The sequence below is a fragment of the Corvus moneduloides genome, chromosome 3, assembly GCF_009650955.1.
Source record: "Corvus moneduloides isolate bCorMon1 chromosome 3, bCorMon1.pri, whole genome shotgun sequence".
Classification (NCBI taxonomy): Eukaryota; Metazoa; Chordata; class Aves; order Passeriformes; family Corvidae; genus Corvus; species Corvus moneduloides.
Genome location: NC_045478.1, coordinates 120,341,289 through 120,359,716, shown reverse-complemented (window position 1 = coordinate 120,359,716; position 18,428 = coordinate 120,341,289). Strand labels below are relative to the sequence as shown.

At 43.1% G+C, this 18,428-nt stretch overlaps 1 protein-coding gene and 1 long non-coding RNA gene across 3 annotated transcripts in view; both read right to left on the bottom strand.

Annotated features, from left to right (window-relative positions):
- The window catches only part of EFEMP1 (EGF containing fibulin extracellular matrix protein 1), a 46,008-nt gene that overhangs the window by 23,301 nt on the left and 4,279 nt on the right, over positions 1-18,428 (bottom strand). The gene's annotated exons all lie outside the window — the stretch shown is intronic.
- On the bottom strand, positions 6,819-18,427 carry LOC116441655. Its single transcript, XR_004239209.1, has 3 exons — positions 17,253-18,427; positions 12,432-12,435; positions 6,819-6,835 (listed from the first exon to the last, which is right to left on the bottom strand). It is a non-coding gene; the product is annotated as an uncharacterized LOC116441655 (long non-coding RNA).

Genomic DNA, 18,428 nt, shown 5'->3' with positions numbered 1-18,428 from the left:
AATAAATAGGAAAAAGTAGGCCAAATACCAGTAAAGTTCCAGTTTTAAAATATTAAACTAACACACAGCATTGCTGACCTGGAAAGGTCACATGAAGTGGGAGAAAGGATGTATTTAGAGTGATTGCCAGGCAGGACGTGGGATCTCTCACTGACTTGGCAGTAGATACTTCAGCTCTCTTTGCTGTTTCTAATGCTCCTTATTTGCTAAGTTCTTAAGTTTGACAAGATCCATGCTTTATTTTTCAGTATTTACATGGTATTAAGCAAGTGTTTAAATCCATTCAGAGGGGTAACCAAGGCCTACCCTTCCTGCTTTTCCTGCTTCATCTTCGGATATAGACAGGATGCGCAGAAACCTGGGAAAAGGGAGGCTTGGAGGGGGTTTTCCTTTGGGGAGTGCTATTAGATAACAGTGTTATTTGTGACAAGTTCAAACTTGCTAAATATGGTGGAATAGGTTTGGTGCTTCCAAATCTATCAGTGAGGAAAGAAATGACTACTTAAATGACAATAGAGCTGTTAGAATTCCTTCAGAAGAAGCAGGAAGATGCAATGGAAATGTAAAGATGTCAGCATCCCTCTCTATGGCCTGACTGTAGGGCTTTTGGCAAATGTGGAGGAGAAAACCCAACGCAGCAGATAAATAATTGCTGCCACATCATCCCAGCACATCATCACCACTGCTGGTTGAGATGAAAGGTATTTACAAACCAGAGGCTGCCAGCAGAACACAGGCAGCCCCAGCTTGATCCAACTCCAGCTGTAATCAATAGGCGCCTTCAGCTAAACCAGAGCCTGCAGAACAAACTGACTGCTTCTTGAAATGTCTTACACGGTGAGTTCTGTAAAGGCAAAGCTGGAGCTCATCAGGAGTGGGACATGGAGGGATGCAGTAGAGTTTTACTCCACACATTGTTTGGTGGGCTTCAAAATTTCCATTGACAACTGAAGCCCCATTTATTTTCTTCCCTTTAAATCTCCCACTCTTACTTTTCTCCTGTTTTCCTTTCCCTTTTTCTCTAGGTTCTGCCCTTCTAATTTTTCAAGGCGGAGAATGTGCCTTTGTTTGTGAAGAGCAAGGAGAGTTTATGGCACCCTATTCATTATATTTATGAATCATATCTGACTGAATTTTCGCATAGCCCAAAGGTGGCTGATTGCCCAAAGGCACACTGCTCCTAATGCCTGTGTTTTCTATTTATAAGGTGTATTTTAGTTTACATCAGAAGCTGAGGGAAAGACTTCTGCTTGATATCACTTCTGCCAAATGGAACCCACAGAGAAACCGTGGCCAAAGGAATTCTGTACAAAAGTTGTCCAGGCTCTGTAATTTTGTTCACGTGGGTGCATGGTACTGTACACTGGCTGCCAATAAAAACACTCTAAAATAGATACAGCCCTGTGCAAGTCTCCAGATGATCTTAAAATGTACAGGACACAGGTAAGGGAGCATGGGGAGAGAACCAGGCTTTGTTAGGACACAGCCCAGAGAGAAAATCAGCTTTTGTAAGGTGGTCATGAGAGGAGAATCTCTGACAATCCCTGCTACTCCCTGCAAGTTGATGAAATTCCTTAAAGAGCAGCTTACAACCAAATTAAAGAAAATTGTTGCTTTTGAAGCCATTTGTGGTTGTGACCAAGTGCGGGCACTCCCCAGAATGTGTTGATGCTCCGTGGGCAGCAGAGCCAAGGACAGGGAGAAATGAACCCCTCCAAGGTGGGAACATTGGTCTGGGCCATTGCTCCATGTCAGGAGAGTCTGGGATCACTGGCAGGGCTTGGAAAGCTCTGGCAGCACGGAGCCCAGGATACAGGGAGAAGATCTGTGGGATGATCATTAGCACTGATGCCTGTCCAAACCAAGCTTTTTGCCTCCGGAGAATAGCAGGAATAAAAGGAATTGGCTTTGCAGCTACTGGGGGGAAGAGAAGGAACAGGCCCTGACGGATTCACTGGACAAGTTTTTTAATACTTTGTGGCTTGAGATGTTTCTCTTGCTTTCTGGCCCCAGGAAGAGAGTTGAGTGGGAAGCTTTAGAGTCATAGAATGGCTAGGGTTGGAAGGAATCTGAAAGCTCATCCAGTGCCACCCCCTGCCATGGGCAGGGGACACCTTCCACTATCCCAGGTTGCTCCCAGCCCCATCCAATCTGGCCTGGAACACTTCCAGGGATGGGGCAGCCACAGCTTCTCTGGGCAACCTGTGCCAGGGCCTCACCACCATCACAGCCAAGAATTTTTTTCCTAATGTCCAATGTAAACCTACTCTCTCAATGCGAAAAAGTAAATTGTAAAAAGTCCCTCTCCATCTTTCTTGTAGCCATCCTTCCTGAAAAAGCATTGAGGACCTTCTTCATCCTTTATTTTCCCCCCCACAAAGGTTCTTTTCTTGGTTCTCTGTGTGTCCCATTCCCTTCTTTAAAAGGCGTGAGATCCCAGATATTTATGCTCCTGCAAATGGAATGTATGAGCCAAGTGCCAGGGATGCCTGTCTGCATCCTGGCACATCTGAGGGATGCCCAGGACATTGTCAGTACAGCATTTGGCACTGCCTGGCTGTCTGGAACTCTAAGTAGACAGCCACGAATGTGTGATTAAAGCCCACTGCAGCCTTTCTGTGACCACTGCAGAGGTTAATGACTGGGCAGGATCCACAGGGAAACATGAGGGCCTCAGATGCTGCTGGACACAGGCCAATGTTGGTTGGTCAGAATAAATTCTGCTCATAAATTCTTGCAGGATGGGAGAAGAGATTTCTCAATTTAGACTTTCATCAAAGCTATTGGAAAAAGCTGTCAATCACACTTAGGGTTCTCAGAGATGCCTTGCTGCCTCAAGTGCCTTCCAGATGGATTTAATTCCAGTGCATTGATCAGCCACTCGGCTTTGCAGCTTTGGGGGAAGTCCATGCCATCCTCATTGAGCTGCTGCATGGCAAAAAAATTGACTGGTGGCTCCTTCCCCATGGAAGTGCTGTCTTCCAGGAACTGATGAGGCAAGAGGTGAACTGGCAAAAGATGAATCTATGGGATGCTAATTCTATCCAAGTAATTATTGCCAAGAGCAAAGAATAGAATGAAAAGGTGAAGCAAGGAGAGATGTAGCTGAGTATTAGGAAGATGGTCTGTTTATAGTGGAGAAAGAATAAATATCTATGAGCACATTAATTTCTTACTTATAGGATAAAGGGGGGAATTGCTTAAAATTCTGAAACTAAAGTGTTTTACAGTAATTTTTAAAAGTTATTTACTAATCCTATTATTTATGCAATTATATTTGTTAGCTTGAATAACCTAAACCAATGTGTGAAACACTAAGCTTTCTGCCAAGCTAATCAACTTCAAATTCTTTGTGTAAGTTTGGGAGGTCTAACCTAGAACCTGGATTTCTCTGCGCTCTTGGCTTTCAGACGCTCTGGCTGTGGAGAAGGATTCCCCTGTTCTGCTGCTCCAAACCCTGAACTAAAAGCCAGGTCCATGTTTAAGCAGCCAACAGACTTAGGGGGGGGGGGGGGGGTTTCAGAGGACAGCAAGGTGTCAAAAGTTGTGGCCTATAAAGATTTTTTTTTTAAAAAAAAAGCTTTTTCAAAATACAAGGTTTCCAGACAGGGACTACTGAAGAGGAGGGGAAGTTTTTTAGCAGACTGAAAACATGTGGGCTTCAGTACCTTGAAAACTTTCATAGATAGCATTTAACCAACTGCCTTGGTTTAAAGGCTGAGTTTAATTGATCAGATGCTACCAATAAATATGCAAAACACCAGTGGAAGACCAATGGCAAGATTGATTTTTACCAGTTAACTGAACATCCTCTGTAGTGAGACCTGTATCTAGATTTATTTAGGACCCAACAGACTGTTAGTTTGCTTTGGAGATTTCGTGGACAGGCAAAAAAATCAGCATGAAAGAAAAGAAACAGAGTGTCCCAGCTAATAACCACAGGGTCTTCTGAACGGATATCAGAGGTTCAAAAACACCTCTGACAAATGAAAACCAGGTCATGAAAGTTCTTGTACCCTATTATTTTCTGGACTGGGAAGTGTTCAGTGTGTTTTAGGATCAGGTCCAAATGATTTTTAAGGACTTAAGTCTTGTTTTCAATGAAAGGAAAATAAAAAGGAAGCAAAACATAATAGATAAGTAAGGTTAAATACATATTAAAAATAACAATCTTTTCAAAGCAAAGAACAATGAACTCTTATCTACAGAAGGTTCAGTAAATAGGTTAATTCTTCATATTGGCTTAAAACTCTTGGGCTTGATTTATTATTCCCCTTATTTGTCCAGGAATTTTTATTTACCCCACAAGGCTTCACACTTACTACATGTACATGTGCTTGCCCAAAATGTCCAGTAGTGGAGAGCAAGGCCCCTTGAGCCAGAAAAGGAATCTGAGAAGTTCCTGGAAAGATCTCTGTGGATGCACAGCTACGTGTCATTCTGTCCCAAACCAGCCACTGCATCCATCTGCTTCTCAGAAGGGACAAAACAGATCTGGTTTGCAGGTCATCAACAAGTTTGAAATTCAACTTCCAGAAGGGATGAGATTTTACAGAGAAGATACTGAGGAGATGGTTCTTGTAGCCAAGCCAGGCCTCACTTCCTATAGAAGTGGCACGAAGTATTTATTGAATAAAAGTGACAGCATGGCCTCGTCTGGCACTGCAAATTCTCCATGCTGTTTGGAGTCTCCATAAATCATCAACTGTAAAGTATCTGCCTTCCTAAAGGAGCAGCTTTATTTCATTAACATTTTGAAAGTGACGTTGCTAATTGTACAGTAATTTATCCAGGATCACAGTGTGAACTGCTGTTTTCAGTCAGGTTTTGGCACTCATTGCCAAAAGTTTAAGTGAAGAAAAGAGGAAGGCAGAATAAGGAATTAAATAGAAGCAAGAATTGAAGAGTATCTAAAAGGGGCAGCACTGGTAGATGTGAGACAAGCTGGGATATTCAGCCGAGTGATCTGAAAACTGTCCCAGCAATGGAACTGCAAGCTGAGTAAACAGCCAATTCCTCCAGATCAAGGCTACTCCCTCTGCTACTCTCAAGCATTTCCTACCCACCCATGAGTAGGATCAGCCTGTGCCTGGTATTGCAGGCTTGCTCTGGCAAGTTTGTTAGTGAGGGGTTTTAAAATAAAAGTTCCTAGCAACAAGGTGAAGGACTGATTGAGGACAGCAGTGAGGAGCTGTGTAAACTGAGGCATGTGCAAAGGTGTCAGGGAAAACACAGGGATCTAAACGTGTGCTTTAAATCCTGGAATGCAACTAAAAGTGTCTTAAAATGACACTTCAAAGTACAAACAGTGATTTTTTAAATTAAAATCAGTCTTGATGTGCTCCCAGTACTTTGAGAAGCTTGGTGGGCACTAGTTATGAAAACACTGCAGCTATTCAGAGTTCAAGTAAGCAACAGTCACTGATCAGTGAAACTTCCCTTCTTTCCTTCTTTGTGGATACACACTGATATTATTTATTTTTTTGTTTTTATCTGGAAATGAAAAAGCTGCCGAGATTCACTTGTAGCAGGAGTTGGGTCATGGGAGGTTGGGAATGACATTCAGCCAGTCTGCTCCTCAGGAAAATGTTTTCATTCAAACCCAGGGAATTGTTACCTTCCCTTATGGAAAACACTTCCTCACCTACACATTTGTAAGAAAACAAACCCTTTTTCCCCCCACATCTGCATTTTTAGCAAATCTCTCTTGTCTGTGTCAATCCAGGGTGAATTGGAAGGAGGGGTTCTGGGTATATGGAAAACCTTTTTCACCATTAGGGCAGTCAAGGTGTAGAATAGGTGCCCAGAAAAATGGTGTGCTCTCCATCCGTGGGGTTTTTCAAGTAGTGACTGGATAAATCTCCCAGGTCTGATTTCAGAGCTGAGCAGGATGTTGGGCTGGAGACCTCCCAAGGTCCCTTCTCACCTGAATTATTCTGGGCTGCTGTAAACATACTCTGAGCTATAAACCAGAATGAGAACTCTACTACCTTTCTTTCCTCTGACTTTTTGTAGCATTCTTCAGGCAGGAATTGAGTGCAGTGAGGTTTCTGATTAAAACATATGGAGCCTGTCACACAACTTTTTTTAATGCAACCTAAGCACCAAACTAAATAAATTCAGCCCAGCTGTGAACTAAGAGAAGAACTGTAGGGAAACCAGTTGGTCACCACTGGGCCAAATTGTGAAATTAGTGCTAAGAATAGCTAACAATGGGACATAAGCATTTAATTTTTCCAATTAAGGACAAATGATAGGAATGGAAAAACCTGCATATTATCATTCCAGTTTTTAAGGGCTGTTGTCTGTGCAGCCCATCCCAAGTGCATCCCAACGGGACAGTAATGCTGTCTTGAAGCTGGCTTTGTGTGACAGAGGCAGTTCTGGAGCTCTGGGCCATAAAGCCAAGTGCGTGTGTGTTGGTGCGTTCCGCAGGGATGGGCTCCATCCAGGCAGCTCCCACGGCTGTCCCGCTTGGATTTTTTTTTTGTAATTTGGTTACAGCCAAATTAGAAACCCTTTCTTGTTTTGTGCTGCCTTTTTGCTGTTTTTCCTGTTCTTACACGCTTAGGGTTGTTCTTGCTGGCTGAACCCCCTGGATGGCCGTTGAGTACGTGCAAATCCCAGCCGGTCCCTTTAATGCTTTGCTTCCAGCCTACTGCTCAGGGCTGTAGCAGGAGTGGGACCCCACCCCGAGGACCAGGCTGCGGAGTGGCCCCTTCGCCCCTGCTTGGTCACACGTGAGGCATGTGAATGGAGCCCCCGGGGCTCTCTCAGCCTCCACCAGCCAGAATGTGCTGAGGCCACTTTTTGGCTGAGTTGGACATGACAGATACTAAAACAAAGAATGAAATACAAGGAATGATATAAGCTGCTCTTGCTGCTGCTGCTTTTGTCCCAAATGCACCACTGAACACAGCAATTGTGGGGTGCGATGTGCTGGTTAAGTCACAGATCACAGAACAGTCTGAGTTGAAAGGGATCATCGAGTCCAACCCTTAAAGGAGAGAAGTGTGTGCCCCACAAGGCTGTTTTGAGCAGGACAGTTCCTTCTCCGTGCACATGTTGTCCAGGAGAATGGGGCCTTGGAGGGCCCCTGGAAGCTGTGCCAGTACTCAGGGTCACTGAATTTCAGTATTGCTTGCTCTGCCCCACAGTAACGAACATGATTCCTGTGATTACAATGTTCTGATATCAATACCTGATTTTGATATAGAAATTGCACTCGACAGCTAACAATCAGATTATTTACGCACCACTTTGTCAGAATTACAGAAACTTTTGTTTGAATTTCCCAATGGTTTAAATTTTTAACAAAACTGCACTGGTTTGTGCTCTCCCAAAAAGAGTCTCAGCCTTCTGCAGCTCATAGGGCCAGGAGTGGTTCCGTTGTGGGACTGAACATCTGATGTCCACCAGACTAATTAGCCAGGGCTTTGGGGAATTGGCTTTGTGCTCAACCCACAGGTAACAGCCACCAAATCCAGCAAGATGGAAAACTTAACAGACTCTGCTTTCTCAAACCGGGCACTGGGACATACCTCAGAAAAGTACAGATGTCACCAATCTGCCCTTCAACGATCAACCTCATCCTGACATTCTTTAAGAACTGAGGATTGCCCTAAGCATAAATTAGGTTTGTTAATCTTTTCAAAAGTTGCTGCTTTTTAACTTCTGCTCTCACTGTATAAAACAGTGAGCTTTGTTTGATCAAGTTCTTAAACTGTTCCTCTCATTCCTATCCCATGGCAGAGATTTGGGAAGCGTTTCCTTTTGGGGGCTCCTCCAGCCATGCCACCTTCCAGCATCACAAATAAAGACTCAAAGTGGGAAGCAGCAGCTACAAACCTGCCTTGATTATTTCTGTATGGTTTTGCTACACTTTTCTCTGCTGTAAAAACCTCTCTTCATCCCCAATGCTGCTTTCTCGTGCTGCTCCTGTTTTTCAGTATCTCCCCTGTCCCAGACTCTGCAAGCAGCTGCCCTGCTCCTGAGCTGTTTGAGAGGGAAGAAGACCAAGCAAGTGAACTATTCCTGCATCCCAAACAGCCCCTGCACGGCTCCGGAGCTGGGGAATCCCCCAGGAAGCTTTTAGGAGGGTGGAGAAAGCGGAGACAAGATCAAGACCAGCGCTCTTAAGCTGTGCTTAGGGGAAGAGCTGAGGGTGTTCGAGGGTGTTGCTGGGTGGATCTCCTTGGCTGGTTTTGGGGTTTGGCTCTATTACATGGCTGTGCTTTCAATTTATTTCAAAGGTGCCTGGAGCCTTATAAATCTGCATACATAGTAAGGAAGAGATTCTCCTCACAGTGGATACTGAACTCTGAGTGTAACCAGAACGGAGGGAATGTTTTGATTTAAATACATAATGAAGCAACCTTTTCATGAAAATATCTTTTCTAGAAATGGGGAATTTTCCTTTTTATAGACACAGAGAGCCACAGTTTCTAATAGAGGAATACTTTGTCTTGGAACACACACAAAAAACCAGCCCCCTCCCCAAAATTATCCTTTTCACATGCTGATTGATAGATTAAAACTTAGGAATATAGTTTCTGGATTGTTTAAATAACAGTCAGTGTTTGCACTGGGGAAAATGGGTGGCTTTTTCCTGCACCCAACTTTTCCTGCACAAATGCTATCAGGAGTGTGGTTCTAGCTCTCTTCCACCTCAGCTTAATTCAAGCTATAATGTTCTTCTGCTTCTGCAAACACCAGAAACCCAAGGGGTGCTCAGTGGTGTTAAGCCTATCATTTTTATCTGCTTGTGCAGTGCTTTCTGCTCCAGGGAAAAAGTGCTGGAATTGTCAGGAATATCTTTGGAATATCAACCATCCCCAAATTATTTTCTAGTCCAGTAACACATAAGGAGAGAGTGGGAAAGAAAATCTGTCTTGATGCTTCAAATTAAGCCAGATAAGACCGAGGAAGGTCTGGATGCAGAGTACATACAGGCCAGGATGATGTCGGAGAAGAACACGTTTTTTCTTTCCCCTTGGGAAATGGGAAGGACTTTTGGATTCTGCTCTCTTTCCTGATTTAGTCTCCAACAACTTCTGGGAGGAATGAAGTCAGGTGTCATCCACAGCCCACAGGGGCAGAGCAGAGGTTGCTCCAAAGCACTGCTTATTTCTGATGTGATTCTGTGCTCACTGCCCTGTGAAATATTTCTATATTCCTGCTTTTAACTCATTCCAGGCATGACAGGCAAGTCCTTGTTTCACCCAGGTCACCTTTATCATCTCAAAGTTCTGTGGAGAACTGGCTCCTGATAAGGAAGTCCCTTGAGAACAAATTCATTTATGAAGAAGGTGCTTTTAAAAACTACAGGCAAGTATTTGTTGCTTCTAAAAGTGTATTTAATCCCACCTACTCTGTATCCCAGATACTCAAAATTCTCCCCAGAGTGAGTTTAGACAAGAAAGAGATTGTTTCTCCTGTGTATTTTTATAAGATAGGTCAAGTCAGCTAAAATCATACTTAAATTTCTGCTCGCTTTGCCATGTTTGATTCCTTTGCTCTGTGCAAGATTGTTATTAAATGTTACCTTATTGGCAACCTCTTTAAAAGCATACAGAACGTTGTTACCTGTCAAAAGTCCTTGCATTTCCCAGTTCTGAGTACTTTTGATAACAGGCAGCTGTTACACTATTGATAAGGATCTCTTTCTAAATTTATAATGCTACCAGATATCCAGGAACTGATTGTACAAATGACTTCTTTTCTGGAATTATGGAGGTTTTATATCCCATCAGATGCCTCCTTTTTTTTAGTTGTTTTTTTTTTTTTTTCCCCTTGGATTTCTTTAACTCTGGAGAATTTTAATTGAAGTTGAAGCCCAAACTTAACTCTTGGTATAAGGCCCAGATTTGCACAGCAATCTGCCTTGTCAGAGTTTGTCTTTGGGTGACATCTGCTAGTGGGATTGGTTTGATTGCACACGTTCTGCCCAGTTACCTGCTAACAGGAATCCCATCCATGCAGGCAGATGCACATAAAAACCCTGGAACAAGCTCTGTTTGTACTCAGGAATCTCCATGGAACATCTGTTCAGGCACGGGCTGAACATGCTCAAGTGCAGTGTCAGATTTGCTTAAATCATCTCACACTGGGTCATGCACCACACCAGGGGTTTCCTTCAGATTAAATTCAGCTTGTAAAGGAAGGCTCAGCAGTATCTTCTCCTCAGAGCTGATCAAAACAGGCTTAATTAATTAATATGTCCAATCAAAGGCATGAATTTTTTAAAATAAGGAGTTAATAAAGCCAGATTCAGAGTTTCCCAAAGTAAACATCTCTTCCCAGGAGATAGACCTTCACACACTGAATCCTTTGTCATCCCATTTAAGAATTTTACTTTAAAGTTATTTATTTAAGCCATGCAGTAACAGCAAAAGACAAGAGGCTACTGAATATCTAATTTCAAAAATGCTTAATTAAGAGCTCGGGATACATATTGCTAGAAAACATCTAATTCATTTCTGAGCCTCAAGAACTTTTTCTTAGCACTGTAGCTTATAAAAGTGTGTGTAACTGTAGTGGTTACATGTTTTCTTAGTCACTTTTTTCAGCGTCGATGCTACAGGTTTGACCGTATAATTATACCTAGCAAAAATTAGACATCTCTCTACTCTGCTTACAACAGAACCAACCTTTAACGTGATTTCAGATTAACAAATAAGACACAAATGTGGAGGAGCATTAAAGGTGTTTTATAATAACTACATGTGGGCTAAAATACTTCAGAGCTCTGTAATTTACAAATCCCTCTTATATTTTTAGTAAAGTTAAAAGGTAGATGAAAGATGGTACAAGCAGCATTCTTGTGTATTTAGGATGGTTTTTTTCAGGTTACATTTTGCTGTCTATAGAATTATGACAAATACCTTTCTCTCTAAAACTGTTGCTTTCTGACTGCTATGAAAACAGAATTTAGCAGATGAAACAGATATTTATTTGTGGAATTTCATACTTTTTACTCATGAACTTTATATGTCTGATTACCTATTCCATGTATTCTTGTCATACAGAAAACAGAGATCTTACAAGCCCAGTTCAGATCTTCCAGTCTTGTGGATAGAAGCATCTAAACTTTGACAGGTACGTGGCAAAATTCCCTTTGATAAAAACCCTTCAGCCCAAGGGATGCTTAAATTTCATTTGACTTATTCTAGACCATGCATAAATAGTGACAGCCCAGAAAAAGTAGCTCAAAAAGCATCAGAGAGGGGAACAAAAGAAAAAATTTTAAATTTAATGAAAGGAGGTGGTCAGGCTCAGCTTACATTTATCCCATGATCAAAAAGTACAAATCCTTACCCAGTTAACACAGACATGGCACAAAGGGGTTGCCATGACAAAGTGCAGCACAAGAGGAGTTGACTACACCACCAAAAATGTGGAATGTTTAAGATGCAACCTGGTAGGTGAACTCAAAAATTACACTCTCCTTGTGGTTTTCTACCAGACCAAAACTATCTTACTAGAAAGGAGTCCTGTAACACTCCCACTGCCTTTGACAGTAGGAAAATGGCAAACCAGCAAGTCTAAACAGCACTCTTGAATGAATTCCCACAGTGCTGGAGACTGGGGTGCTTGGCTGTGGGGCAGCAGATGGGATTCCCTAGCAGAGGACAGGGAGAGGAACACAGGCATCCCTGGGTGGTGCAGGGAGGAATCAAACAGGCCTCTGCTGCCTTTGCAGGAAGCTTTGTTCTTCCCGTGGGGCTGCTTTGGCACACAGAAAGAGCAGCTATCATCTTCCCTGGCCAGCATGGGAAGGGAGAAATCACTTGGAAAGAGAATAAAATGAAGGAATCAACAGTTTCAAATTTCAGCTCTTGAACTAGTTTTCCAGCTTCCTAAATTTGTGACCCATCACTGGAGATGCTCAAGAAAAATCTTGGATCTTTGAAAAATGCGTCTGCAATGCTGAGATCCTGTAGAAATGTTCCAGCAAAGGTGACTCAGTAACACAGACTGCAAGAGTGAAAATAAAACACAGGCAAGAGCAGTTCCATTATACACTAATTAATCTGAAGTAGGAGTCACCACCCTCACAGGTTTGAAAATGGAGGAAAAAAGTGGTGGTTGAGAGAAAATCATCCTGAGCAAAAACCTGGGGAAAGGAAGAACACAGAGCCTTTCTCGTGAGGCTGAGGAGTGACAGTGCAGGAGACTGGGAGGAAACAACTGCCCAGAGCAAACACAATGAGAACATCCCAGTGGCAATAGTGGCACTATTACCTGAGAGAGGTGCTAAAAGCAGCTGCCAGGGTGCCTTGGCACTCCTGGGGCAAGTGCCTGTATCACTGTGATGCTGTGGAATGTATTCCATTGAGAGCAGGTTTTGGCACAGGGAACAAAAGCCAGCCCGTGCTGCCCCAAGTCCTGTTTTGTGCCCTCTGGTGCTGCCACCGAGTGCAGCAGGTGACAGCCCTCACTCCTTGTGTGGTTCTCCTGACTTGTAGGATGCTCGGCTCTGAGTGTCTGCAACAGGTACAGGGAATTCCTCCAAGAGAGAAATAAGTGCTCTGAGCTGTTTAATGGGGTGCCAAGTACTCTGGGATGCCAAGTCAGGATCAGGCATAAGCACATTCTTCCCCTTTGCTATCTGGTGTTATTCCTGATTGCATTGTGGAAAAGACCTCCAGCTTAGAGAAAGGAATTCTGAAGGAGGACAGATGGCTGGAGTTTGGACTTTTTTCAGGCCATGTGCCTTCTGAATCCATTTGCTGTGTTTTGTCTGTCAAAACATGAGCCTCCTCTGAGCTACTAAGGCAACAGGCTTCAAAATCAACAAATGCAGCCCACGAGGATGACAGCCGAGGTGACTACTGTGGGATCCCATTCTTCTGCTGCAAGAAGCCATGAGAACTGCTAATGAGTTTACTTAAACTTGAAGTCCGGTGCTTGCCTGCATAATCCCCATTCAGGAAGCTAAGGTAAATACAACTTGGGGAAGCTTGCTTGCCTCTAGGACACTTAGCACGATATGAGCAAATGGGAGGAATCTTTAGCTGCAACACATTGAGCGTATTCCTGCAGGGGTCAGGACAATGGGAAAGCAGTAACTAACTCAGGAACGGAAAGCAGCTGCTAGCATTTATGCTTGTAATGGATGTTCACAGTAAAGTGGTCAGACAGAACAGAGAATATCTCTCCAAGGTCTTGACTTGACACCCACAGCTGTGCAAACAGCACAGATGGGAAGATGATTCAGAGTGGCCAGATTTCAAAAATGCCCAAAACCAGGCCCTCAAAACAAGATGGGTTTTTGTGAACGCCCCTCTGGACCCTCAGGGCTACTAAAGAGATGCTTCCTTGCAGTAGAATGCAGCAGTTTGACAGATTAACAGCTTGAACAGTTTGTTCGGGGTGGGCTGATGAAAGAAGATCTCTGCATGATGTATCCAAATGTACAAGGAATTAATTGGAAACTATGAACAAAGAGCCGTGGAAGTGTCAGCTTGTGTCCCTCCGTGGATCCTCTTAGACCTGCAGAATTCCTGGGGCTTGTCCCAGTAATGAGCATTGAAATGGCACATGTAACCACGTTGGTCTCTAAGAGTGGCTACAGCTGGCAACAAGTGTTCCCCAGTTGCTGGAGTGCTGCACAAGCACATGGCCTGAGGGAGCACTTTGAGCTACTGCCATCCCAAACCAGATAACCAGGCCTTCTTTTTCCTGCCACAGCCTCTGTCCTCACCCTATCCTCAAACTCAACAGTTCTAGTGGTGTTTACAGAATCATAAAATAGTTTTGGTTGAAAGGAGACCTTGAGGATCACCTCATTCTGCCCCTTGCCATGGGCAGGGGACACCTTCCACTATCCCAGGTTGCTCCCAGCCCCATCCAACCTGGCCTGGAACAGTTCCAGGGATGGGGCAGCCACAGCTCCTCTGGGCAGCCTGTGCCAGGGCCTCACCATCCTCACAGGGAAGAACTTTTTCCTAACATCTAACCTAACCTACTCTCTTCCAATTTAAACCCATTCCCCTTCGTCCTGTCACTGCATGTCCTTGTAAATAGTCTTTCCCTGAGAAGAACAACTCTGGAACTAAACTTGTCACACCTCAGGCTCTTTTACAAATAGCCCTGAAGCATTTTAGAAAGTACTCCTTACCTACAGGAAGGGGGAAAAGTTGGGATGGTGCAATATTTTACAAAAAGCTCTCCAAAACATTTCCATGGCTAAGGAACTTCTCTAGCTGTCTCTTTTAGGCTATGTCTGTATTAGCAAATGTATTGAACCCATAAGAACAGATCCAAACTTGGTGCAGAGGCTCCAAAATCCCAGTCCAAGCACTTCTGAGGCTCCTTGGAGTCTGGCCCTGAAGGCTGAGTGCTCGTTAGTGGTTGTGGCACATTAGTGGCACCCCTGGGGTGCATTTCAGGTTGTTTCAGCTGGACTGGATGTGGCTGCACGTTCCAGGACCGCTCGGGGAGGGGAATCAAAGCGCGGTAAGTGGAGCTCATTAGGAGCTGCAGCGCAGAGGGGCTCCGGTGCCCCAGCCAAAAAGCCAGGGAAGAGCTCTTGCCAGAGGCACAGCCAGGCTCTGCCAAGGGCAGCCACGTGCACCTGCACTCACACATCTTTTGTGCCCTTTATATGCCAATTGCACATCCCTGACGTGCAAATATATATAATATAAAGTGACTTCTCTGTGGAAAGCAGGACATCATGAACCGCTCCCCCTTGTCCCTCCCTCCTTAACAGGACAACAACAAAAAGGACTCTACAGATGCAAAATTTAGCCTGATTTGACTTCTTCACACTTAATTAACTTGAGTTAAAAGCATACCTGGAGTATGGTAAGTTACTTTAAAAAGTACCAGAAAACTTAAATGAAAAAATCCCTAACCCTTACCAGTGTAAAGATACCTAAAATGATTTTGCAGGGGGAAAAACAACCACAGCACAGAAAACAAATTCTTTTTTTTTCCTCCTTCCACAGAGGAGGAAAAAAGCAAGCAATGTCCACCAAGTCTGGGCAGAACTCTGGAGAAATGTCTTTCTCCCGCATAAGCACTGATCTCTTGTATTGCAATCTGTCTCCCTGCTGTACTTGACATTGCAGCAGCACAAAGGGTTACAGACAGACTGGAGAAATATCAAAAGCTAATCTAGCTGAGGAGCAAAAAAACTTTGCTTACTTTATTGCTTGTATTGCCAGCAATACATAAGTTCTTTTCCCTTCTCAAGTTTACAGGTTATTTGGTACCTTTTTTGGTCCTTTTTTTTCATTCAAGTGTCATTAATATTCTAGGAAAAGCCAGTACTTTCTTACAGACCAGGTTTGACAAAATTGAATTAATTGGGTGATTTTCTTTTGACTTCAATAGGAGCAGACTCAAATCACAGAAAGCCTAACAACAAAGTAAAATACAACTCAGTCCCGTATGCAAGCACAGAGTGTGGCTATTTATGGTTTTTATCAGGCAAAACATTAGTAAACCTAATGTACTTGTCTGGGAACATTAGTTTAACTCAGTAATTTGCTTCGAATTATTTCTTACTCTCTTTTTTGCTCTTCCTCATTACAGTGATACCTCACAGTGGCAGGGCTGAACATCCAAGTGGCTTCCTGAAAGTATGACCAGATGCCACATATGGGAATCTCCCTCAGGGACCAAATTTAGGAGTGACAGTGAAGTGGGAACTGATTGGGATGGGATGGAATGGGATAAGTTAAGGTCATAAACTCAGAATTTAAAGTACAGTTCAAGTGTTTACATTGAAGAACAACATTTTCCACATCAGAGATCTTCCTCCAGAATAACCTTCCTCATCCTTGCTTCAGTTTGGGGGGTTCCTGGCACCACTGCTCATAAAGAATATCTTAAGGACGTCCCAGGAAATGTCTGCTACCCCCACTTCTAACATCAATAGTTATAGAAATGTGTATCCTCACATCACTGGAGTGAAATCCACCAGGACCAGTGTCATTTATGTGCATTTATTCCAAGCACAGGAGCCATAGGAGTGTGTTTGGTCTGTCATTCCCCCACTATTCCATGTTTAAAAAGGGAGTGGACATTTGTGTTAAAACAGAAGGCCCCTCACACTGCAGCATGATGTCAGTAATTCAGCTCCTCAGAGCGTGTTATTGTTTGAAACAGAGGTCTCCACACTTCCACATTGGTTATAAAATACTTAGTGCTGCTGGACTGGAAGGAAAATGTCATACATCTGCAAACAATTAGAAGGAGCTGGACTTCGTATTTGATTTACTAAACAATAAAACAAGCTTAAGTGTGACTATATCTGTAAGTTACACTCCCTAGGAGCCTCGAGCAGTTATCACAGCAAAGTCTTTTAACCATAATTAAATAAATCCGCAGCGGGACCATTGCTGATCAAGATTATCTTTTATAAGATGTTTTCAGCAGTGGAAAGCATGAAGATCATGAAGTTGAATGCATGCTTTAAGTGCTCCAAAAGTCTTTCATCCTTTCTCTCAAGCACACTGTCCACTACCCTTTTTCCAGCTGGAATGCATTCAATACAATACATTTCAACTTTTAAACACTAATATTTCCATGCTTTCTACATCTAGATTGAAATTTTGGCATGAGGAAATGAGTGGCTTGATTCAGTCAAGCCCAAGATTTCACCATAGGTTGTGTGCCTGCTGGTCAAAAGTTCTGGTACTGTAACAACACTTAGTTGTTGTTATAAATTAACCAAAGATTTGTGAATTGAATAGAAATATTTAGTTGCAAGTTCCAGGAAGCCAGAGCATGGAGTAAAGTAATAGTGATGTATCACCACCAATTTCTCCTCAACAAAACAGAAACCTCAACCAGTTGTCAGTCTCTAACTTAACACTCCACCTTTATTTGGAGGACAAACTATGGGGACTAAATGCTGTCAAACTTCCCTACTGTATCCCTAATTTATACACCTAAAGCCAGTGTAGCAAAAGGGATGGGTATGTTTTGAAATTTTCTAGCATAACTTGCATTTTCTATCAAATACAAATGTTGTTATGTGCTAAAGTTGGAGCAGTTTATTGCAGTTCACCAGTGAAGAGTAGTGCCAGCAGCATCACCTGAAGGAGGGAGTGCCAGGCCAAACCCAGCAGCTCTGCTCCTGGTTCTGCAGCTGCTTTGCCAAGTTAAACTAAGGAAAAAACCAATCTTCCATCCTTAGCATTGATTTTCCCTTGATGACCCTCAGTGAACACCCAGGGTTAAGGGGATCTGACCTCCTGTGGTAGGTTCTGTACTCAGCATTCTTGAATCAGAGTGACAGAAATGCAACTCTGAGGCTTCGCCCACAAAAATAACTCCTCCAGCCTCCATGATGATTGCTGTGCTCCAGAATGACAGGGAATTTACTTACTAGTGATAAATAATGTTCTGAATACATGAATACCAGGGAGAAGGAAACTACCGCTGTGTATTATAGCCTGCCCTGATTATAGTCCCTCAAGTACTATTTTATGTGATTATATTGTTACAGGCCACAAAGTGGAAAAGATGAACCACGGGGTCAAGTTTTGCCCTCTCTTTGCACGGGTGTCCCTCTAACGTGCTTGACAAGCAAGTTTGTGAGCAAGTAGTAGAATATATTTCTACGAAAGAAAACAAAACAATGGCTGAAACATTTGTTACTTCAGCAAGTAGAAGAGTAAACTATTTATATAAAATAATAAATGAAACAGTCTTAGTTTACAGTAGTGCTTGTGAGGCTGATTCCTGAATGCATACAATTAACATTGCTAATGCCCTGAGAATTTTTGGCACTGTGTGTGGTGTATGTACACTCAGATGAAAGCTCTTCATTGCCATAGTTTTCAAGAGTGGCCAAGCTAGGACTGGAAGTAAACTGGCAGGGTCTGCCTAGAGCTACTTCCATGGAGATCAGAAGAACCCAGGCTGTTCAGAAGTTGGGTTCCTACTGCTGGAGGAATATCCTTATCCATGATAAAAACGCAGGACCCTTCTGCATTGCAGCCTGCTCTAAGCAAAAGTTCATACTGTGGTTATTTTTTGTTCATTCAGCATTCACTTACTGACAAATACAGAGTTCTGCAAGTCTTTCCAAATTGTTTATGCCTTGCTGCATTGCCCACTCTTTCCAGAGCACTTCCTTTCCTAGACATACTTAGTACAACACAAAATGCTTCACTAGAGTTGCTGTCAGGGTTGTTTTTTTTTTTTTTTTAGGAGCTACAGACAACAGAATTAATTTGACTTGTTAGCCCAAAATAGATGGAACCGACTGTAAGGCTGCAACAAACTGCACATTCTGATACCTTGAACAACAACAATAACATTTCTGTATTTTATTTATGTATCTTTAAAGGTGTTAACGGAGCAACAGTCCCTTTCGATCAACGCAAGGGCTACAGGCTGGCATTTCCCTGGGTCTCTTGTCACCCACGCTCCGACTGCAGCGGAAGCAGAACCGAGGCAGGCGCTGG